The sequence below is a fragment of the Cricetulus griseus genome (genome assembly GCF_003668045.3).
Source record: "Cricetulus griseus strain 17A/GY chromosome 1 unlocalized genomic scaffold, alternate assembly CriGri-PICRH-1.0 chr1_1, whole genome shotgun sequence".
NCBI lineage: Eukaryota > Metazoa > Chordata > Mammalia > Rodentia > Cricetidae > Cricetulus > Cricetulus griseus.
Genome location: NW_023276807.1, coordinates 170,300,990 through 170,325,012, shown reverse-complemented (window position 1 = coordinate 170,325,012; position 24,023 = coordinate 170,300,990). Strand labels below are relative to the sequence as shown.

General features: G+C 39.0%; 1 long non-coding RNA gene across 6 annotated transcripts; it reads right to left on the bottom strand.

Annotated features, from left to right (window-relative positions):
- Positions 1 to 1,608: 1,608 nt before the first annotated feature.
- CUNH3orf14 lies at positions 1,609 to 19,872 on the bottom strand. 6 transcript variants are annotated; one of them, XR_003479860.2, is made up of 5 exons: positions 19,716 to 19,872; positions 18,642 to 18,722; positions 16,751 to 16,874; positions 6,452 to 6,526; positions 1,609 to 2,879 (listed from the first exon to the last, which is right to left on the bottom strand). It is a non-coding gene; the product is annotated as a chromosome unknown C3orf14 homolog (long non-coding RNA). The 6 variants fall into 6 exon arrangements; XR_003479864.2 differs by having other exon boundaries at positions 6,467 to 6,526; XR_003479861.2 differs by having other exon boundaries at positions 18,642 to 18,725; positions 19,716 to 19,869.
- Between the last annotated feature and the right edge of the window lie 4,151 nt (positions 19,873 to 24,023).

Genomic DNA, 24,023 nt, shown 5'->3' with positions numbered 1-24,023 from the left:
AGGCCTTCTGCAAGAGCAACAAGTGCTCTTAACTGTTAAGCCATCTCTCCAACTCCATTTTTTTTTAAGTATGAGGAAACTATAAAGTTCCTTTTGATTTTAGTATTTTTATAGTTTGATGATTTCATAACCAGAAATGTCCCAGCACAAAGTGAGCTTTGAGTATCTATGCTGCAAACAAGCCTAGAAAGGCTTTGGGGGAAATCTTTGATCTTTAAGGAAAAATAAATAAATGGCCAACAATTTCCCTTCAAACACTAGTATTCGAAAAATAAACAGAAACCAACAACGAAAAATCAAATCCATTATTTTCATGGAGAATTCTTTCTGATTAAGGTATTGATTTGTTTTGTTGAGACATGGCTCAGCAGTTGAGAGGGCCTACTGCTTTTGCAAACCAGAGTTCTATTCCGAGCACCCATGTTGGGCACTCTTCTGTTTGTAACTCTAGCTCCAAGGGGTGGGGGAGGGAGTCCAAGCCCCTGACCTACTTGGCACTGCACACACACACACCCTCCACATACACATAACTAAAATCAAAATCTAAACAGCATGGATCTGGGGGAGGAAGGTATGAGTAGATGTCTCTTCTTTCCTTATAACAGTTCTTAGCTGTAGAAAGAGATACATTGTATGTAGCATCCCTCCCTTCCTCCCATTAAATGATGTTTGGAAATTCCTGTGTTAAACTAATTTGCCATGAGAAATATAAAGCCCTTGAATGGGATATCCAGAACCCATGGGATTTTTTTTTTTTTAACAGACACCATGTGGTGCAATCTGTTACAGTCTCCAAGGCTGGGTGGGGTGGGTGGCTCTGCAGGGGCCAAGAATAAAGTTATCTGTGGGAATTTGTGAAGTATTAACCAAAATGGGGAAATGGTTCAGATGCAGCCTTAAACACCTTTTCTTTGCCCTAACTTGTATAAGGTTTATTAGCTTATCTAAAAACAAAACAAACAAACAAAATCCTAAACCAAACTAGCCAGTCAGTCAATGCAGGGAGAACCAACAGAGCCTTTCTGGGAGGGTTACATTGTCACTCATTTTGTATTTTAATTCAACCTACTGGTGATTTAATTTACAGATCTCAAGGAAGTGTACACTCAAATATTTGAGGACAGTAATGTATCAACCACTGTTTAATTTTGGAATGTTCTTACTTACTTGACACAATATTTTACCAGCTAACAAATGTTTAGCCTTTTTTTCACTTGACTAAAGAAAAATAAGTTTCACATTGCTTCATTCACCTTCTTATGTGCATATGCTGGGAGACTGGATGTTTAAAAAAAAACCTTCCTCATGTTCCTTCCTACATTTAAATCTGTTTACCAATTTGGAGCTGCAAAGAAACCTGCATTTTCCTGCTAAATCAACTGGATGGCTGGAGCCCAAACTGTAATGTAACAGAAAAAATTATCAATTTGTTTTCATGACAGTCTTGAGAATGTATAAAATTGTCTGGCCGCTAAGTCAGCCTTCCTATTTCCTCCTTCCTCTGTCTTCTCTCTTAAAGATGCCTTCAGCTTTAAGCCGGTACTTTTTATAGCTATATAACAGCTCTAATATTTTGTGACATTTTGTATTGTGACACTATAGATGAAATTGTCATCGGACTGACACCCTGTGCTGTTTATTCCTTAATTACAACTGTTAACACTGCAGAGAAGTGTGCTAATCTGCCAGCACATATTATGAAAACAATGTTATTGTTACCCACACCAACACCCACTCAACAGGACATTCCCAAGATGGCAGTGAACAAGGGACGTGTTGCACAGTGGATGCTTGACTAGGTTTTTGTTATAGTGAGGGCTTGTGTGAGTTTTAACTCATCCCATTGTCTACTTTAAAAAATACAAATGACCTCAGTGTGGGGGCTCATACCTGTAATCCCAATGCTCAGAAGCTGAAGCAGGAGGATTGCTGTGACTTCAAGACCAGCTTTGGCTATAGAGTGAAACTCTGTCTTAAAGACAACACAAAATATAAGGGAGAATAATCTTTAAAACAGGACGACAAAACCACAAGTTTGCAATTCAGAATAGTTTGCTGCAATGCCCGTGCAGGCAACCTCCCCGAAGCTGCCTCCACAGTTAGAATAGTTTTACATGTAAGAGAATGTTAACAGAAAGGAGTGGGGAGGGCAAGTTAAGAGATAACACCGATGGTGAGGTTATTTGTTTTCACAAGGTTGGGAGTCTTCAAGCCAGTCAGAATTCAGTAGCCATTTCCAGCTCTCGTAGGTCTTTTTCAAAATTATATCGAGCAGTCCTGTAACCGGCTACATAATGAACCCTTTGTAGATAAAATCTCAGAGAAGCCTGTCTGAGGCACCCAATCCTGTGAATCCATTTTCTGATAACCATACGGACAGGAGCAACTAAGCAAGGAAGACTTTTATCCCTGTAAGCAAACCCACCCCTTGTGCCTGTTCCCATGGTGAGTAATGGAAAACTAGACAAGGGTGTAATGAGGGCAAATGTTTTAAACACACACACACAACACTGATCTAATACCATCTTTAACAAACACCCCATCTTAGCATTCATTTTTAACACTTTCATTGGCAAATTTACAACCTTGAACTAGTCTAACCTGAGACTTTTCAGTGGACGCTTACACTGACATTGCAATGAAAAAAAGCACATTTATTCCCTAAAGTCCCTGTCATGACTAGTTTTTATCAGATAGTTGTTTTTTTGATTTTGTTTTTGTTTTCTGAGTAACATACGAAGAAGTTATCACTTCGCCTCGTTTTGAATGGTGTATCCTGCCTCATTTTGAATTTCACCACCAATTGGATATGGTGCTCTTCCTAAAAGGAATTGCTCCCACTTGGGGACATATTCTTCTACTGATGCCCAGTAACGCGTCTGAAAAAAAAAGAAAGAAAAAGAAAAGTAAGAAAGCATAGCAAGCCATTCAACTCAGCTCTCCATAACAATCTAAATGTTTATTATCTTCAGTGTGTATGTGTGCATGTACATACTCTCACACATATATATGTAGAGTACATTTCCTCTACAGAACATTTTATGCTAATTTTAGGGAAAAAAACTGGCTACTTACTAGTGTTAATTTTAAATTTCTCAGCAAACCAGAGCCTGGTAGAATTAAGGTTTTAAATTTTATTGTGATTTTACACGCCCTCTTGTGGCCAGCTTTGTGATTATTAACAGTACTGTCATTTATGGTACCTGTTATTAAATATTTTGTTTACTCTTCTAGATTCCATAACCTGGATTATCCATATGGAAATGACCGCAAAGATTATACATGAACAGTTCCTCAGAACTCATGGGGGATCTATGACATGGACCGAAGAATAGGATTGTAACTAAAATACAAAGCGCTCCTAAGTTGACTCCTCAGGTACATGGGATGTTACATATCCACCCAACTTTTAAAAGAATACTTGACAGGACAAATAGTCATTTTTCTTAAAGTTGTGTGTGTGCAAATGTGGTGTATGTGTATGCTGTATGTGCACATGTATGCGCACATGGGAGATCCCCTCTATCACTCTCTGCCTTATTCCTTTGAGACAGCGCCTCTCTGATCCTGGACCTAGTCTGGCAGCCAGCAAACCCCAGTGGTGACCCTCCCATATCTCACCCCTGCACCTCTGAGGTTACAGACATGCAGGGCCACATCTGGCTTTTTAGATCAGTGCTAGGATTCAAACTTGGGTCTTCTTGCTTCTGTAGCAAGTACTCTTACCTGCTCAGCCATCTCTCCAGCTCTTTAGACTTTTATAAGGAGAAAGTAACTAACATAGTGTACCCATTTTGATGGAAATGACTTGCAAGTCGAGATGCTGTATATGTCTGACTACTGTGGTCTACAGGCTGTAGAAATCCAAGTAGTACTGCTACACTGCGTGGAGGAGCTTTGATGGGCTTGGAGTGACTGCCAAGGAGGCCAAAGTTTGCACCACAGGATGGCATTTTCTATTGAATCAACACGATCAGTTTTTTGGGGGTAATTCTGCTCTTAGTCAGATAGCACCAGGAATGCATATAGTGATTCTGCTGTTTGAACATGGTGTGAGAGACTCTAAATATCTATACATCTGTGCATGTGGTCTCAGAAACAGCCTGACATACTTAAGATAAAGGTTATCCTGCTGTGCCAGAGAAGTTCAGAATACCATCCAAGGCCAGAGACAGGGGCTTCTGTGCCATTCACGGCTGAATTAACCACTATTGTGTGGGCCCTGTATGTACTAAAATAAGGCATTGGTGAATTCAACAAAGGAGGGCATACCCAATGCACAACCTTGTACCAGAGTTTTTCTGCATATGATCACTGCTTTTTCTTGTTACCCTATATGACACAGAAAATTGAGGGGCAGGTTCTCAGCCTCACTTTTGAATCTATTCTTATCCCCAGTTGGGCAAAAAGGAAAATGACATCTGAGAAAGCTTATTAGAAGTAGAAAATTTAACTATTCTATATGTAGTGGATTCCCACCCAACACAAACATCCATAGACTAAGTGTGGCTCCCTTTTGCCAACCATCTCCCCAATCTGCTTCTGGAAACTGAGCTAATAAAACTGTTTGCACTATATGGTAAGCATGGCGATAGACATTTATTTCCTCTTTTTTTAATCTTCCTTTTTTAATTCTCTCACTATGTAGACTCACAGCAGTCTCCTGCCTCAGCTTCCACCAGTCGTACTAGTAATGAAGCTTAGGCCACATCCTAGGCAAGGAACTCCTTATATTTCCATCAAGCACTCCTTGGTTGGGCATGCTATCACTCAGGAGTCAGGGCATATTCAACAGGACAGTTGCTTCAATGTGACAAGAGTGAGAAGACAAGATGTTTTATAACATTTCTGTTCTGTTCCCTGAGCCTTGGTTAATATTGATGTACCACTTAGGGATGTGCACTGTTCTCATTCTCTCATTCTCTCATTCTCAGCACCATGACCAGTTCTGCTTCTGCACTGACTGCTGCCCACTGCAGAAAGAAGTTTCTCTGACCAAGAATGACTGCGGTCAAGGTCTATGGGTATATGCATAAATATTTGGAAGACAATTTGACAACATGGCCATTTAGTAAAATAACAATATTCTAGGGCCTATAACCTCCATAGTCATGGAGCTTTGATGGGGATTTTAATATTAGGTGAGAAATTCCATCCTGTGGAGCAGTCTCAAATTCAATCAGAAAGTAGTTATCTGCCCCCATAACAGCTGTGACACTACTACAGAAACAGGCACATCTTGCCTGGCAGATTGGTTCTGCAGCATGTAAGGTTCGCCACTAGAGAAGACCATCCATGTCTTTTCTCTCCCAGAAGTCTGTACAGCACCTTCTAACACTATGAAACCTACCCAGTAGGGTTTGAAATTCATTCGTCTATGTCTGGAAGCCAAGTGTATGGTGTCTTCAGCAACAGAGTCTTGCCATGCATTCATGGTAGGTAACCAAGTGTGATGGCAATAGTAATATGCTTTGTTGTCTTGAAGACCTCTCAGGATTCTTGACCAATAACTCATAGGAAGCTACCCAATTTTCATTTAAAAACTCACATGTCTTCTCGGAGTGACACTGTTTACCTCTTCAGGACAATTCCATTAGCAAAGAAGGCAGAAAGAATGTAGAAGTCAGAGGATGGCAATGGATGCTCTGAAATGATGTCTTCTGGACATAACATGACTATCACAGTCATGAGCACATAGCTGCTCAAGACCAAGCCAGCCAAAATCTTGGCATAGATGGGGTAGATGATCTCCAGGCCCCATGACACACTTAAAAAAAAACTACTGGTAGAGGGAGACTCACTCTTTGATGAGGATGTGGTAGCTGAGAGGTTTGCCATGTTCCAGTGAATTTTTCACATTTATGCACATAAGGGCAGCTCTAACTGGACTTAAGAGATTTTACAAAGTACGTGTGTGTGTGTGTGTGTGTGTGTGTGTGTGTGTGTGTGTTGGGGGAATAGGTAGGGGGATAGAGAAAAATCTGTATACATTGCTGAGTATTTCAGATATTAAAAACATCATTCCATTAGAGAAGTGGATGGCTTAGGAGGTTAATACTTGCCATTGAGCCTGATGACCCGAGTTTGATCCCCAGAATCCACATGATGGAAGGAGAGAAACAGCCCTCAAAGGTAGTACATATGACCTCCACATATGTACCACAACATGTGTGCATGCATGTGCACTTGCATATGTACATATGCTGCACACATGCGTGCACATACATGTACATAAAACTGGATGTAGATTAGATACATTTTTTTTCATCAAGATATGCTTTAATTACCAGCTGTATATAAAACATTGCACTATGGACATAAAAATATTAGCCAAACTCTTCTTGCTTATTTTACTGACAAAGTAAACCTGGGCAATATAACTGTGCAGCCCTTGTTTAACTTGTAGGGAACTTACGGTTACTTTCATTACAGTTAACTGGGGGGGTCTTACCTCAAGAGAACGTACCGCAGGTTGTGGATATGGCTTAAGCCTTGTCTGTAAGGACTTCTCTGAAGCTTCTATGTCCTACAACAGACACCAGCATTTAAAACTGAAATGTGTTTACCTACAACATAAATGGTGCCTACACCCCTAGTGTCTGTATCCCAAATCTCTCACCTCAGCCCTTCTCTGGATACATAGTGAGTATGTGATAGAGGGACACAGAGGTAGGAGACCTGATTACAGATCAATTAACCCACTTCCACTATGAGTGCAAGGTATCTTATTTAATATGGGAGTACTTGTGGTACTTTTGTGTTCTACTATTTTACTTTGAATAACTGGTAAACAACAGAAATTACTTTAGAAAAAAAGTGCTTCCTTTAAAAATGCTCAGAGTTGGATATGGTGAAACATGCCCATAACCCCAGAACATGAGAGGCTATGGCAGGAGGGCTGAGTTCAAGGCAAGTCTACACTACATAAGGAGTCTCTGAGACAAAAATCAGCACAGCAAAAAATGATCAGAGCATAAATTACAAGAGCTTTGAGATAACCTGAAAACAGGCAAAGCGATAGATAAAACAATGATGCACTGAGATACAACACTAGATATTCAGATTCACACTATGCAATGCACAGCTTAGTCTCTGCAGCTGATGTGATTAGCATATTAATGGCACATATTTTATCAGTATTGTATTTTAGAATGTTATACCATGGAAATATTTCACATAGTTAAGGCTGCACAATGAATTATTTTTACTACTTTGTAACTTTTTTTAAATATGCTACTACACATATAATTTTTTGACATTTTGAAACAATATTATCACCTACAAAGTCCATGTTTGAGAACTACATAATCAAGTTACCCTGCTCTCATCTCATGATGGTTTAAGAGTAAAAGTTTGCAATTCTGTGTTGGACTGTATCATAGCTATCCTTGGCCATGTGTAGCTCTCGGGCTGTGGGCACCCACAGGTCTTTAGGACTGGATTTTAATGTTAATTTAAATGGAAAGTGTCATTATCAGGCAGTAAATTGTTTAGTGCATGGCATTCACCAATGGGAAGTGTCACTGCCAGGCAGCAAATTGCCTAGTGGATGGCATTCACCAATAGGAAGTGTCATTGCCAGGCAGTACATTGCTTAGTGGATGGCATTCAACAATGGGAAGCATCATTGCTAGGCAGTATATTACTCAGAGAATGGCATTCAAGGACCATACTTAAATCTGTAGTATATTAGATGAGTTATTTTCCTTTATGGTTGTAAAGACAGCAGGGCAATTAAGCTTAACCTGGTATAATTTTTCTTCCCTACACACTTTAAACATGCATGCAGAAATGTAGGGTTCTGCATGTTGTTACAGAAATATTTGAGTCTGTTAATGTTCCCCAAACCTGCACCTCTGCTGTCTAGAGAACACTTACTATGTTAAGTTCACAGAGGTCTGGGTGCAAGGCTAGGCAAATTCTGTGTCTCCCTTAGTGAATTGCTTGCTAGCAAAAAGTTCTCTTGATCTATGTACACGCATCAGAGCAATCTAAGTAGAGGGCTGTTGGACAGACGGAGAGAAATGGAAGAGGGCGTGGGAGTGGGGTGTGAAGAAGCCAATGCTGAACAGGAGAAAAAAGATAGCAGATGGTAGCGGCGGGAGCAAGGGATGGGTGTGAAATGTAAAAAGAAAAACAGGAAATTCCCTAAAGGGACTCCCCAAAGTTGCACAACCATTAATGCACCTGCTATCTAGGGGAAGGTGATTTGAAGGAAAAAAATACACAATTTAGGGATATAAAAGCTGATGTTAGCATGTCTATCCCTTACCATAAGTTTACAGCTAAGATGCATGCTAAAGATACATTTTGATGCCATGACAGTACAAACGTCTGACTCTTCTCTGATTTTTACTGAGACTTTACAAGGTTTATAAAAGTTATATTTTATTGTTAGTAAATAAAACACAAAATCATTCCATCATTTGTGCCAGGACTCTAAGAACAGGTCCACTGTTCCTGTCAGTGGCAGATCTGTGTGACTCTTAGCTCTGGTATTACCAATATTTTTCCTGAAGACAGGAAATAGGGACACTGAATATCTCTTGCAGAGAAGTACATGTGCAAACAAAAGAGCAGACATCAGCAGAGGCAGATCCTGTTAGCATTACCCACACCATCACATCATTGAAAGCATCCTTAGCACAAACCACTTGAGCTCTTAGATGCTTTGCTGACCTCATTCTCCTCTATTGCTGCCTTGGTGTGGGCTTTCTCAAGATGTGTGAAATCTGGTTTCCTATGTTTACTCTGACTTCCTTTGTGACTGCCTTTTACGCAGCCTCAACCATTACTGTAGAGGAGGGCTAGGCTTCTACCCCACCACTCCCTTCTCTACTGGGTAAAGACCCTTGTTGAGTGAGCTGAGTGGTGCTGGGTATCAATAGCCATGTGCCCCTGGTGCACCCTCCATCTTCATGCTATCTTACTCCTTGCTAGCAGGCCTACAAAGCTCTCTGTTCTTTAAGGATGCTTTTCATTGTCTCCACTTCATTCCCAGTGTCATGGTCTTATTACTGATTTAGTCACTCAAGAGCTCCCCAAGTACTTGTTTTGAATTGTGCCAAGAGAATATAGTTTTATTTTGTAACTGCCCTAAGATTGACCTGTTGGTTAAACAACCACTTGAAATTTATCCTCATGTACCTTAGACTGAAAAACAGTTGATACTCAGTAAACAGGATGAAATGTGACTTCCCTTTGGAGGAATGGAGTAAAACAAATGAACAAAAAGACCACAATTTGATTAGCACATTCTGTACCAAGTTATATCCTGAAATTTCCATACAAGGCCTCCTCTTTGACAGCCATACACATGGCCAGAGGTATAGAGTATGTCACATAAAACTTTTATGTGCACATAAATAATCAATGAATAAATAGCCACAATGTCAAAGTGTCCTGAGCAAACTCAAAAACTTAAAAAGAAAAAGACAAAAGGGGGGAAGAGTAAAAGCAGGTTAGATCTAGCCGCCCATAAATCATTACTGTATTTTAAAGATCTGCCACTAGACCCTTTAAAGTTTGAGCAGTTATGTAACAGGAAAAAGCAAGCTTCAGATATTGGCAACCAAGTGAAAAAGATGTACTATATTGTTGACGGTGTAACCATTAGCTGGCCTTGGAGCATAGTACTGACTGAATTTCCCTGGTAGGAAAGCCCTAGAGTCCAAAGTATCTTACTACAAAGCACATCTGGTGGTCAGAATGGTGCCAGGAGTGATGTCTGTATCACCAGGCTGAGCCAGTGCAGTAGTCGCCCTCATCCTTTGTTTTGTTATCCAGTTTCAGTTTCCATGGTTAACAGTGGGGTGTAGATATCAAATTGAAAGTTGGGGACTAAGGGTGCATCTTACTAGTACAGTGCTAGCACAGCATGGATGAGGCCTTGGTATTAATCTCAATCATTCTGCATGGCATAATGAAAGTTCATGGCTTCCCACTCTGTTGGCCTGGGCTGCATAAAATCTCTTTGTCAGTACATGCACATTATATATGCTACATTGGTTACTTGCAGTTGTTTGGGATGTTAGATTGGCCTTTGAAGTATCATAGAGCTTATATCTAAGTAACCCGTATGTAGTAGGCAAATACTGGGTCACTCACCTCACTTTCATGTAATCACAGAGGCACAATTTTATATCACAGGAAGGGTTAGTACAATATAACATCTTGAGAGTGCATCCATGCAGCTTTCATTAGAATGTAACCATTCTACTTTATTGTTGTTGCTACTTTATTGTTGCTAATTCTTTTCTGTGCCTTACTTATAAATTCAGCCCCATTACAGGTGTGCAAATATAAGGAAGGAAGAGCAGTGTACATAGGATTTGGCATTATCCATGGTTTCCGATGTCTACTGGGAAGTCCTGGAGCATATGCCCCACAGACCAGGGAGACTACTGCATACAAGTATACTGGTGTTGGGGAGCTCATTGGTACCAAGTATTTGAGTTTTTTAAACAAGGTCTTACTGTGACTCTGGCTTGCCTCAAATTTACAGCAGTTATGCTTCAGCCTCCCAAGTCCTGGGATTATAGGTGTGAAACACCACAGTTCAGTACTGAGGTTTCTGTTATAAGAGGGAAAAGTAAGGGGCAAAAATGGTTTTAAGTTAAAAACCTTGCAATCCTTTGCCTGAATTGGAATTACTGATAGGAACTCTTGTTGTATCTTATCTTAAAAAGGAAAATCAAAGAAGTTGCAATAAATAGTCCCAGTGCCCAGATTGAGAGCTCTAAATATATTTCCTGCCAAAAGGAGCCAAAGCTCCTTGAAGCAATGACCAATTCCAAGTCTGGATGGCAAGTACAAGAAACCAGAACTTATCAGGTCAGAAAGAAAGGAAACTATTGAAGACAAGACTGTTACTACATGATTAAGACATTCAGGGCTAACTTGGAGAAGCTTCCATTTGGTAAGAATGGCGTAATCTGTGTATAAAAAGACACAAAGAACTGAAACATTTCAAATCTCAGAAAGTTAAAAGCAAAGCAGTACACGCACAAGTCACCCTCAAGGAATGGTGGGAAACCGGCCTGTTTTAAAAACGAAGTGCAGGGACTGGAGAGATGGCTCAGTGGTTTGGTTGCTAGCATCCAAATCAGGTACCTCACAAGTTGCCTATAATCCAGCTCCAGGGGATCAGATGCCCCCTTCTGGCCTCCACAAGCACCTGCACTCATGTGCACAGCACATAACTAAAATCTTTTAAAAAATAACAATACAAGGTGGGAAATGTGGCTCAATGATTGTCTAACATGTACAAGGACTAGATTTAATTTCCATCTCTGAAAAACATACTAAATTCAAAAGTATTCAGTATATTGTTTCCTACATTAACTGTATGTAATTAGGTAACTGATGTGGGGCAGATTCTCTTTAAACAAATAAAAATCAGAAGTCACGCTGGGCATTGGTGGCACATGCCTTTAATCCCAGCACTTGGGAGGCAGAGGCAGGCAGAACTCTGTGAGTTCAAGGCCAGCCTGGTCTCCAGAGCAAGTGCCAGGATAGGCTCCAAAGCTACATAGAGAAACCCTGTCTAGAAAAACAGAAAAAAAAAATCAGAAGTCAAATGAGAAGGAATAAAATAACTGAAACACAAATTTGATTTTTTTTCTTTCTAAGAATATTGTTGTGTTACCTTGGCTAACCTAAATTTGCTTCATTGATGAGATTGGCTTGGAATTTGTAACAACCCCCTGCTGGTGTCTCTGAGTGATGGAATTATAGCCATAGCCTTTAGAATACTTCTAGTCCGTGATCATGAACACTGAAGTGCTCTTGCCCCAAACATAAAACTCTATTTGATGGGCTTTCTAGATTTCCACTCTTAATAATATAGCTATTAACCTAACCTACCAGGGCTTAAAATGTGCTGGTTATGAGTTATGATGTACTTGATTAAATATAAAATATATGCCAAGTTTTGAAGATTGGTGAGAAAAAATGTTTTTGAAAGCAAATACTTGCAATATTTTATAAATACTAAAAAATTAATTTACTTTCATCTTTGATTTTATGGTCCTGGGGATCGAGCCCAGGGTCTTGTGCATGCTAGGCTCAGCTACTATTTCTTTTGTCTTCATTAAAAGTACTTGAGGCCATCCAGGTGACAGTTTGCTTAAGTCCCTGCTTAACTACCAACTGCTCTATGATGGCTTCTAGGCTACCCTCAGTAGAGGCACTCACTCTATTCCTGATTATTATGCTTTTCTATCCTATGTTGTCCTTCAGGGCTTGCCCAACTTCTGTAACCACAGAATGATCTTTCTGCAAAAGGCTTAATTTTCTGAGAGGTGAGGAGGCAGTGTACTTTATAACACACAACTTTATTTATGCAAACAGCATCCTTCCTCTCTTCCAAATGCATACCAATCATGCTTGCTTTTAAGGCTTATTTCTATTTAATAACAGTTGGGAAAAGTCACTCAGCCTGTATTTTCTAAGTTCATGATCATTTGTGACATTTATGGACTAAAATTTAACTCAGGACTGTCTTTTTACATATGCAATTGATTAACTAATATGTCAAATATTTGGTCAATTAGTTGTTTCCTTGTGTCTCCTTCAAAAAAATTCTCTGATTATTTGATATTGCTTTGTAAAAAGTAATTCTAAAGTTAGCATAAAATAGTGGACTTTGATATTTGTCACTATATTTTGTCTTTATTCATGTCTTCCTTCCCTGTGTTCCCTTCCTTCCCTCTTACTGGTCCCACTTCTGTTTTCACATGTGCATGTGTAGTTTATTTTTCCCAAATGACTTTACAGAAATGTTATCACGTCCAATGCAAATTTTGTTGGGATCTAAATAGATGTATAAGTACTTCTGTGATAAACGACTATAAGTAAATAAGCATTTCCCCAGTGAGAATGAGGTCGTGTGCCTCCTCCTAAACTTTCTCTTAAATATCACGTTTTAGTGTACTGAATATCTTTACACTATCATGAGTAGCAGGGAAGAATTCCCAAGTAGCTAGGATTGTATGGCAAATGTAAATCTGATTTCATTAATTTTCTAGGTGTAGCACAGGAATGCGGTTGACTTTTGAATCTCTAATATTCCAGTTTTACATAATTCATAATATTGGTGTTTTCAAGGTTACAACCATACAACATACAATGCTGGTCAATCATCCTTTTCAAAAGAGGCTGACCCCTCATTAACATTTATTCCACCAGTTAGAAGACCTAAGGACAGTCAAATAATGGGTAGCAAGAGAGGTCATGCTTGTGTTAGTATCGTTGTCACTGAAAGCTGTAGTGCCTTGAAGGTGCCTGCCCTAGAGGTAACCTACCCTGTTCTTGACAAGATATTGGAAGTAGTTATACTACAGTTTACTACACTCTTTAAATACTTAGGTCAGATTGTGGGTTTTGTACTTTTAAAGCAGTACTTGGGCATCATGCGAAGGTTGAATGGGGGGGGTCAGGTCAAGTTCACTTTTATACCTTTGAAAAACATTTAATGTTAAAAAGAATATTTATCCTTTCAGTAAGACTCTAATTTAGTATGCACACTATTTAATGTCTTTCTCATTAATTGGGCCTGGTGGCACAGGCCTGTACTCCCAGTTACACAGGAGACTGAGGCAGGAGAATTACTTTTTACACATTCATTGTCTATATAGGCAACAAGAGTATGTTTAAGAGCAGTCTAGGAAACTTAGACTACTTAAGGGGAGGGTCAATGGGTAAAAGCGCTTACAGCTAAGCCTGACAGCCTGAGTCAATCAATCTCCAGAACCCACATAGTGGACAAAGAAAACTCTTCCATAAACTGTCCTATGATTATCACAAGAATATGCGGCAACTCCCCATACATAAATACAAAGTAAAACGAGGGCTGGGGATACAGTTCAGCAGTGGAATGCTTGCTTAGCAGGTGTATAGAAGATCCTGGGTTTAATCCCCACTCTCCCAGAAGTAGTTCTCTGATAGTGTGTGTTTAGCATTCATGATCGTCTGGGTTTATTCTCTAGCACCCCATATCCCCAGAAAATACCTTGCAATACAATATCATACAGTAATTAAATTCTATTTATCTTAGTTTTATACAATCATTTCTATATTGATACCATTAATACTGCTTTGGAATTTTAAAAAATGAAAGCAACACAGGATTTAAAAATGCATCTGTAACTAAAGTCTATAAAATAAAGACAGGACACAAATCATGTCCAGCAGCAGTCCCCATGCGTATGATGCAGCAACTGCTCAATAAATGAGTAGGATACTATGAAGACAAGCATTTTGTCCTTTTAGTTTCTTTTCACTATGACAGTCGGGGAAAAATCCAGCATACTAAACTCATTTCCTTCAGTTATAAAGCCAATGTATTCTCTTCCTTATCCACTGATATCCCTGAACTTGTGATTATACCCATGGACCATGATTTGAAAATCAACTTAGAATGCATTTAATACACTCAATACATAGACCATTATAAAATAGGTATGAGCCTTATGTAAATATATATAAAATATAAAGGAAACTGGGTTGATGGATATTTTTTAGCCTCTCTCCTTACCTCTATTAATGTCAAGAATAGTTTCTCTATTCATTTAAAAAAGCTAATTTTTAGGTGTATATGTGTGTGATTGAGTGTATGTCTATGTGTGTAAGAACTAACTGGGGTCAGAAGAGGTGTCAGTCAGATCCTCTGAATCTGGAGTTATGGATGGTTGTGAGCCACCATGTAGGTACTGAAGATTGAAGCTGGTCCTCTAGAAGAGAAGCCTGTGCTCCTAACCATTGAGCATTCTCTCCATCCTATTTCACTATTCTTGAATCATCTAAGTAGAAAATTATTCTTTCTTAAATATTTGTGGGTGCGTGTGTGCACACACCATGTATGTGAATGCATGTGGGTGTGTGCATACCACAGCACACATATGAAGGTCAGAGGACAACTTGTATTAATCAGTTCTCTCCAGTCATGTCGGTCCTGGGGATCCAATTTAGGTCTTCAGGCTTGGTGGCAAGTGCCTTTACATGCAGAGCCATCTTGCCAGCCCCTGTTTATTTCTTGTGTGAGACTGTGTTCTTCTTGAACTTAGATATTTTTAGTACTATATTACCATTATATTTTAAGCCTTACGTTCTTTGGCTCCTTTATCAACTACTTTTTTGGTTGCTGAGATGAAATACCATGACAAAAGCAACTTATGGAAGAGTTTATTTGGCTTATGGTTCCTGCGAATTTTCAAGCTTGTTAGCTCATAATCCGACTGATATTAATAGGACCATTCATCTTTTTGCTCTTGACTGTTTTTATTTAAGAATCCAGTGGAATGTCTTGACTATTTAAACACAAATGAGGTTCAACTTCATTTCAGGCATCTCTATGAATATTTTTACATCTGTTAGGTCATTAATTATGTCTAATATTCAGAACATAGAAATTACACCAATTCACAAATTCATGCAAAATATTTTTGGAAAGGTGGGGAAAGTATTTATACTAAAGAAGCTCTCGAGCATATTTTACTCTTAATCTTCATAGTCTGCATTCTATTCTATTCCATATAATTTAGTATTTGATCACATAAAGTGTTGGTTGTTTGTAATGAAGAGCTCACACACTCTGATGTTATCTAATCTGTAGCCTCCTTGAAGCAAGAACCTTGCTTTATCCTTACTTTGTTATCTCTACTTTAGCTCTAGGCATTCATCAAATGCTTGCTCATTAAAAGGAAAATACTTGAAAACCAAATATCCCATCACTTGCTACAGGTAGTAGCAATCAAGTCTTCCAATTTAGTTTCTCTAACTTTTCACAGCAATTTCCAGAATACCCTATATATTTCCATTTAAAAATAAATATTGTTAACACCATTGGGCAAGTAAGACATATGGCAATATAGAATGCTTTGGTAGCACTATGGCTGTGACTTAAATTACTGTGGATCAAACTGCCAGAAGCTGAGAAGATAACTGAATTTTCCTCTCCCTTTATCCTGTAGTGAGGATAGAAGATAGCTGTATCATGCCTATCGATGAAAATATTTAACAATAAAAAACTGAAAACACTGCTTTATAACTTAAATAATATAGTCTTACTACCAAATGTTTTAGTCATAGGATCTCTTGGAAGCTTGAATGGAAGCAAACTCTAGGGTTTTAATTATGGATGAAGCCACACAATTCTGGAAGCACAGTATAGCAAGCAGCCAAAAATGTTACACATATGATTTTATTCCAAATGGGCACAGTGGCCAAATGGTGAGGCCCTGTGCAATCATACACTTTGACCACCTACTCCATAACCATCCAAGGAGTCAGAAGTGAGCTCTTACACAGTGAATTCTGTGTGTTTACTGTGGAGTTAGTTGGGCAAAATCAAATGGTTCATGTTTTTATGCTGTCTAGTATTTGAGTTGGATCTAAACACATCACAGCTTAAGGTCTTTGGGGTCCTTCCTTGAAATGGAAGAATATGGAAATGTAAGGATACACTTTCTGCTTCTTCTTGCACAAAGGTAACCTTAATATTCTTCCTGTTGTCATTGATTTTTTTTTGGTTGACAGAAAACATTTAGCTTATGTAAACTTCAATTTTTTTTCATTTTTGAAAAGCAAGAATCCATATGCTATTTGCCCAACTAACACAGGCTTGAAAAAGACACTGGCTCATTAATTCTGCTTGTTACCAAAAACAAAGAAATGATGTGAATCAAAATCATAACATGTATGCAAATACCTTAGGAAAGGGGAAACCATCTACACCCGCCATGGAAATTACCTGCAAGAGACTGAGGTTCCTTTTTGAAGCAGTCTCAGTGGCTTGAAGGAGACATGCTCTTTCTGTGTTTTGATCTCCAAAATTATTCTTCATTTTCTGAAGTAACATTAATCTTTGTGATACTCTGAAAAGAAGTAAAGATTATATATAGAGAGGAAAAAACTGAAAAGCAAACATTTTATTGCTTGACCAATATGTAACGTTTCTTTCTTAATTGTATCTCACCTCAACTATGACCCATTATTGAAAGCCAATTATTTTATCAACTAATGAGACGATGAAAAGAGTAGATAGTTTACAATGTCTTAAGTCAATCTGGATAAAATTATTTTTATTTTCATTAACATATACTTCCTATATACCATAAGTACATGTCTCTCTTTTTTAGCCTCTGTGGTCTTTTGAAATTATTTTAGAGTGTTGAAGATATGTAATTTTTGGTGAAAATGCAAACTGTAATACATATCTCCTTGTACACATAGTTATATATACCTCCCCACACATATACATTGCTATAACTTGCTATAGGAAACCTTCTGCTTAACACTTCAGTACCCCTGAATCTCATGTTACACATTTAGAATTGTGCTAAACTTCCATATGTTTGAAGAAGCAATAAAAATATTTTTTATCTCTTTTTCCAAGAGAGAGATGATGGTCTGATATATGAGTGAGAGGCAGTATGCATGCATGCATGCATGCTCATAAGGTAAACAAATGTTTGAAGAAAGATGAAAAGTTATGAGTAATTCTTTAACTACTTCATTACATATAATGCACTTGAAAAGTTTTTTGTACATTTTATAAATTTTGGATCCCCTAAATGATAAATAAAAAATTATGTACAATGATTAAAAATGCATAAGTGGTATACAGGAAAGTAATAAATAAGTCATGAAGGTTCTCAAAGAACACTGTTTTGTAGGGATATCTTGAATGGAGAACTAAAAACTGAGGTTGATGAACATTCATTCTATTTTTGTTTTTATGAGAATAGTGCATTAGAACACCAAAGGGCAGGACCTGGTAATTAGTTAAACAACAGGAAAATCTGAGAGCCCACAGATATATGAAGAAGATTCATATTAACCATAAGGCCATGGCTAGCTACACAATATGGTGGACCAAGTGACAAATGGTTAAAGACTATCACATTTGAACATTAAAGTGAATGCAAGGCCTGTGACTGTACAAGTTATGCTCCATGAACATAAAGCCAGACCTGCATTAGAGATTTCAAGTCTACTAAAAGCCAAGCTTGGAGCTGGAGAGACGGATCACAAGTTAGGGTCTCTTGCTTTTCTACTAGACTTGAGTTTAGTTCTCAGAACCCACATCAAGCACCAAACAACTGCCTGGAACTCTTAGCTCTTTCACCCTCTTCTGGGCTCCTGTGTATTAACACATGCAAATTTACACATTCAAACACACACAAATTTTTAAATAATAAAGTTAAATTTTTTTAGTTAAAATAATCCAAGCATGGTGGTGACTACCCTTACTACAAGCACTCAGGAGACAAAGGGCAATCAGGGGTTCAAGATCAGTTTTAGTTGTATAGCAAGTTCAAGGCCAGTCTGGGTTACATGAGACTGTCTCAAGAACCCCTGCTAGCAAAATAATAATAATAATAATAATAATATTGTGAAGCTTAGAAAGGTGAATTTTGTTATTAGTTTTTAAAATGTATATATATGTATATATGTGTGTTGTGTGTGTGTAGAACATAGTTGTGCCTTTTCATCTTATTCTCAAGAGACAATTAAATCATCTATAATAAAATCTCAAATCAGAAAAATAATACTTTCATGTTTTTAAGTCTTTCTGTGCATGTTTCACTCCAAAAGCCAGCACACACTCCATATTTGGAATATCTTTTTCAAAAACTTACATTTCTTCATGTCTTTTAGAAAGGTGAATTTCTTGAGTGATCAAGGAAGTCATCTTTAATCAAAGCTGGGTTATAAGCTTTCTGCTAAATAATAAAAACAGTTATTTCCCCCATATATTCAGCTATGCAATTTCATGTGTAGTGTGAGAGAATGCACTCAAACCCATTTGTATTGATTTTTTGTTTTGTTTTGCATTTGCCAGATTCACCCAAAATACCGTGGACCAGGTAAACTCATTTCCTATTTTCTACCTCCACACAAACTCTAACCTTAAACAGAATTTAAACAAGCAAGCAGCTGGTACTAAGATTCGTGTGCATTTTAACAGACAGAGAAAAAAAAACTATATAAAAATTCAAAACAGGAATATCATCCCTTATTCGTGTGTAAGCACACAGTGACAATCAAGTATGAATGAGAACCAATTGGAAACTCCTGGTCTTTCTTCCCCTAGAAGACTGCCCAGTTCTCTTCCAAACAAGCGAAGCGTTTTTTTTTTTTTTTTCATGTATAACTTAGGAAAATCTCAGTAAGTACTTTCACTGTATGTATCCTAGCAGGTCAAAACTCTCACGTGGGGAGTTCAGAAAAACTCTTTTCTATGCTACACTTTACACCAGGTGCATGTTTACCTTGGCTAAAGACCTTGCACTAGTATAGATAGCACTCTAAGGAAGTGCTCTGAAAGCGCTAGGCTGAAAAGCACAAAAGCTAAAGGTGCCCCACCTAAAGGAGAAAAATACAACAAAGACGTTCCAGGACGGGGGTTTTCCTAAACTTTCTGAGATTAAACACTCATTCCCAGAACCGCCTAGGGTCCGATGCAGACGGGAAGCCTGAGCTCAGGGACAGCACACTGCACAGGGAGGGCCCCCACTGCCTTCAGCGGGTTCCTTCTCCCTGCAGGGCAGCCTCCAGCGCAGCGTCCAGGCGCTCCTAGAAAGTCAGTCCTGCTAACTGCTTCTTCTTCGGGAGCACCTCGGGGGAGTTCAGTCTCTGCATGCGAAGAGCCCGGCGGCCACCCCAGCTCCCGCCTTTCTCCCCGGAAAACTCAAGAGAACCTTCCTCATCACCTGGTTCTCCCCTTAATAGCTTCCTCCACATCAGCTACGGGCCTCCGGGACTACCGGCCTTGGCCACACTGCGCCCACCTCTGAGCTCTTCCGGGAACGCGCCATGAACTACGCCTGCGCAAGACCTGGGTGTGGCCAGACAGCCATCTTGGCGCACTTTACGCTCCTGACGTCCTCAGTCATCCAGGGTGTCTCTGCCTCGGCTTCTTCAGTGAGGCTGAGATTATGGAAGGTAGCCTAAAGGGGCAGTAGGGACATTAAGGAAAATCTGGTGATAGTTCAAACTTTTAAAACGTGGAATCTTCATATGTTAAAAAGTCGTCAGGGAGTGCAACTGGTTTCCTGGATCCTTGGATGGTCCAGTGGGGTGTGTGTGTGTGTGTGTGTGTGTGTGTGTGTGTGTGTGTTGTGTGTGTGTGTGTTGGGATGGTATGCCACAGTATGTGTAGATTCCCGTGTGTGTGTGTGTGTGTGTGTGTGTGTGTGTGTGTGGTGTGTGTGTGTGTGTGTGTGTGTGTGTTGGGATGGTATGCCACAGTATGTGTAGATTTCCTCAGTGATGTGTGTGTGTGTGTGTGTGTGTTGTGTGTGTGGCTGCCACAGTATGTGTAGATTCCCTCAGTGGTGTGTGTGTGGTGTGTGTGTGTGTGTGTGTGTGTGTGTGTGTGTGTGTGTGGTATGCCACAGTATGTGTAGATTCCCTCAGTGGTGTGTGTGTGTGTGTGTGTGTGTGTGTGTGTGTGTGTGTGTGTGTGTTGGGATGCTATGCCACACTATGTGTAGATTTCCTCAGAGGCCAGAAGAGAGCTTCAAATCCTCTGGAGACTCTATGTGGATGTTGTGATGGGAACTCTGGTCCTCTGGAAGAATAGCCAGCGCTCATAACTACTGAGCCATCACTCCAGTGCCAAGAACAAATATTTTTTTTTTGTCTTTGATTTACTACTGTATAGTTCTAGCTAAACGAATGGAATTCTTTTGCTTGCTGAAATCTCATCTGACTTCAAAACACCGTGTCTTTACTTGACATATCTGTTTAGCTGTTAAAGTGCTCTACACCCTTTTTCCCCCTTTTAAAACTAGAGCCTTGAATAACCCTGTGTTCTGGGTTCACCTATGAATAAAATAGAGCTTTTGCATGACTACAATGCATTCTTGTTTGTTTTGTAGGATTTATAATTTTTCTTAAATTGGTTTTGGACTGCATGAACACAGTCTATCAAAAATATTTTCATGTTGCCCAAGACAAACTTTATGTACTCACATGCTTTGGGTAAGTTTACATAGCAACTGGGAGAAGTCCAGTTTTTCTGTTCAAAGCCCCATCTTCTCAGGTCATTGTCTGCCTTACTACTAAACTAAGGGGTAGTTTATAAAATGTGCAATTTTTAGGAAAACAGTAACCAGGAATATATCATAGAAACTTAAAAGACTATCTAGATATACTGTGATCATTCATAGCAACCCATAAAAGTGCTTCCTCTGTACTTAAAAATCAGCTATGATAGCTCCTTTGCTATGACCAATCACACAGGTGATCCTTTCCGTGAGGACATCAATTCATTCACAGCTTCTGTGTTTTATTAGGCAAGTTTCAATAGTTTCTGGAGTGAAGTACTCTTGCTTTACCCTGAAAATCATTATGATCTTCTAAATAGCAACTGGCCCATTGTGGGGTATTCTTCTGTACATGTGTAGTGAAGGTAATGTTTCCTAGTGCTGATTCTTGCACCAGTTTACTGTAATTATTGCCTTGGCCTCAGTGTATAGGAATTGTCGTCCTTTTGAAAAGAAAATGTGTGTGTGTGTAGAGGCCCAAAGAGGACATCAGATCCCCTGGACTGGGATCATAGGTGGTTGTGAGTGGGTGCTGGGAACTGAACTTGCATGGTCTTTAAGTGCAGCAAGCACTTACCACTGAGCCATCTCTCCAGCTCCAGAGTATTTCCCTTTACGTTATACATTCTGTAAAGGTATATGTGATGTAGCATTATATACCTTTAAGAGCCTACTGACCAACTGAGCTCTCAATATATACTCAAAAAATGCTAAAGGATGGCAGCTGACAACATAAAATGACTAATATTTATTGCTGCTCATTCTGTCTGTACTTGGCATTTGGCATGAATTCCACCTAATCTTAAACAAATATAGATGGTGAACTCTCAAGTATAGCTGAAGAAATTGATACTTGGAGAAATGACAGCCTCATGATCACTCTCACTGTAAATGAGTATCAGCCTGTTTGGTAGAATTTCCCCATAAACAAAGATTTATTTTTCTAAGGGAACAAGAAGTGAAAAATTTAAGCAGTTGCTGGTGTTAATCAGGGGTTACGAGGACATTTGAAATTCCTTACTTTTCCTCATGGTCACAAGATGGCTACTATAGTCACTTTTGGCAGTTTCAGTACAGGATCAGTTGGCTCTTGTGGCTTTTGGGTACATCGTGATAAGAAGACACGGCATAGGAAGCTGTTCTCTGGAACCGTGATTTATAGAGAAGATATATAACTAAGAGTATAATGTGGAAGATGGCATGGTTGGTCAGAGACGAGAAAGTGCATTGAGTTGATTAGTCTGCACAGTGTTTTGGAAAACTGAAGTGAACTTGGAAAATCCAGTTGGCTTTAGAAGCCTGTCTCTGATGTTTCAGGTGGTGGGAGAGTAGATTGGTGAAGTTGGGTTTCCTAGGGGAAGAGAAGAGTTTGCACAGATGTGGGGTGTGTGTGTGGTGTGTGAAAGCACATTAAGAAGAATTCTTTCTCCTAATTTCTACCAACCTTGTAGATTATTAGAGAAGGTGAGTCTAGTGAACAGAGAATAGCAATGAGAACAAGGAAATTTGATGGAAATGGCAAAGTAAGAAATTTATGAAAAAAATGGAAGAGCCCTTGAATATTTCCAACACTCCAAGGTACTGGCAGTAAATTCTGGCGTATGCTGAAGAGATCCTTTTAGACATCCTTTGAATTTACCACAGATAGGCAAATGTTTAGAAAATAAAGATCTCATGATTTAAATGGGGTTGATTTTTCTTCTTCTTTCAACAATTTGGTAAAATGGGTCCAAATTTCTGTTGATTCCATCTGAAATAGAATCCTTAGAATTTCACCTGCTCTGTACTCATACTTTGTTTTACCATGGAGGATATTTTATACTCAAAATATATACAAAAATGCTTTAGATTGTCTCCTGATGGATTTGGACTAATGGGAAATTTACAGACACAATACCTTTTTAGGAGCTCTTACCAATGAATCAGGTATGTATCTAGGTCCAGTCAGACAAAATGCTACAATAGAGAAATCATTACCACACTTGGGATCTGTGCTGTGGACATCCTGGCTCAGATAATAAGGTCTTACTCCTAGATCCATGTTTAACTCCAGAGATGCCCAGTGAGAATTTGCATATGTCCTTTTCCTTCTTGGGAAATGAAATAAAAATCTCACCAGTGCTAAAATTGATTGGGGAAAGCATGGGATTTTTACATTTAATGCATATATGACAATTCTTAGAGAATCATTTATATATTGTATACTTGTTAAATATGTATGCTTCTCACTTCCCAAATCTATTCATGTAAAGCTCACACAATCTGTCTGTCTTATTCTGATAGCCTTCTAGCTGTCTATAGTCTATAAACATTTTCCAGTCCTGGGTCCTTGATTTCTCACTGGCATCTGATATATATCTACTAGTCTATGAATGCTTGATTTAGGATTTTTTGTTTTGTTTTGTTTTTCGAGACGGGGTTTCTCTATAGTTTTGGAGGCTGTCCTGAAACTCGATCTGTAGAACAGGCTGTCCCTGAACTCACAGAGATCCGCCTGCCTCTGCCTCCTGAGTGCTGGGATTAAAGATGTGTGCCACCACTGCCCAGCTTTGATACAGGATATTCTTAAAGTAGACATTTTCTTCCTTTTAAAAAATATTTATTTTAATTTTATGAGCATTGATTGGTGTTTTGCCTGTGTGAGGATGTCAGATCCCCTGGAACTGGAGTTATAGACAGTGGTAAGCTGCCATGTGGATGCTGGAAATTGAACCCAGGTCCTCTGGAAAAGCAGCCAATGTTGTTAATCACTAAGCCATCTCTCCAGCCCTGAAGTAGGTATTTTCCACTCATGGCCTTCCTGCTTGTTTCTTTTCTTGAAGTTTTTTCTCTTTAACAGCCCTGTGACAACTTTATCACTAGTTCACCATTGAGCAGGCAATTGAGAACCTGCATAACTGATACTTGAGATGACAAGCAGTGTCTTCCACCTTTCACAGGATTTTGTAATATGCAGTTAAGTTTTATGAA